The sequence below is a fragment of the Meleagris gallopavo genome, unplaced genomic scaffold (assembly GCF_000146605.3).
Source record: "Meleagris gallopavo isolate NT-WF06-2002-E0010 breed Aviagen turkey brand Nicholas breeding stock unplaced genomic scaffold, Turkey_5.1 ChrUn_random_7180001997854, whole genome shotgun sequence".
Lineage (NCBI taxonomy): Eukaryota > Metazoa > Chordata > Aves > Galliformes > Phasianidae > Meleagris > Meleagris gallopavo.
The window spans coordinates 1-660 of NW_011255775.1; the positions used below are offsets into that span (position 1 = coordinate 1).

At 61.4% G+C, this 660-nt stretch overlaps 1 non-coding gene across 1 annotated transcript; it reads left to right on the plus strand.

Moving 5' to 3' along the window:
- Window positions 1–251: 251 nt before the first annotated feature.
- On the plus strand, window positions 252–370 carry LOC116217842. Its single transcript, XR_004162554.1, has one exon. It is a non-coding gene; the product is annotated as a 5S ribosomal RNA (ribosomal RNA).
- The last annotated feature ends 290 nt before the right edge of the window (window positions 371–660 follow it).

The following is a 660-nucleotide window of genomic DNA, read 5'->3' on the forward strand; positions in this document are numbered from 1 at the left end:
GAGGCGTTCCGTGCCAGGGTTGTAAGTGGCGTAGGGTCAACGCGCGTTGGGTAGGGTGGATGTCGGGGGATGTGCGAAGGCGTGGGGAGGTTGGGTCCGGGTTGTACGGTTGTGTGGGTGACGTGCGGGGAATTGCGGGCAGCGTGGGGTCGCGTTGTGGTTGGCCGGCTTTGGGGCTGTGGCCCTTGTTTTCCCATGGTGGCGGGCGGTGGCGTGCAGCTGGCAAGAGGGCCGGAGCAGGAGCACGCAGCGTCTACGGCCATCCCACCCTGGCAACGCCCGATCTCGTCCGATCTCGGAAGCTAAGCAGGGTCGGGCCTGGTTAGTACTTGGATGGGAGACCTCCTGGGAATACCGGGTGCTGTAGGCTTTTGCTGACGGGCTTTTGTTGCCCTCCGCTCCCGCGCCGGCGGGCTGGCCGCGGGAGGCGTGAGCTTTTGTGTTTGGGGACAGCGTTCCGATATGCTGTTTTGTAGTCCCTACTGAGTTAGTGTCAATTTGGCCTTTTCTTCCTTGCCTCACTTCTTGATTCGCTCCTCTCCTTTTCCCTTTCTTCTCTCCACTGTCTCGTCTGGCTTTGCCTTCCATCACTGCAGCAGGCGCTTGTCTAATAGCCCACGTGTGCCTGCAAGGGACCGTGCCATGCTCTGGAGTGCCCAC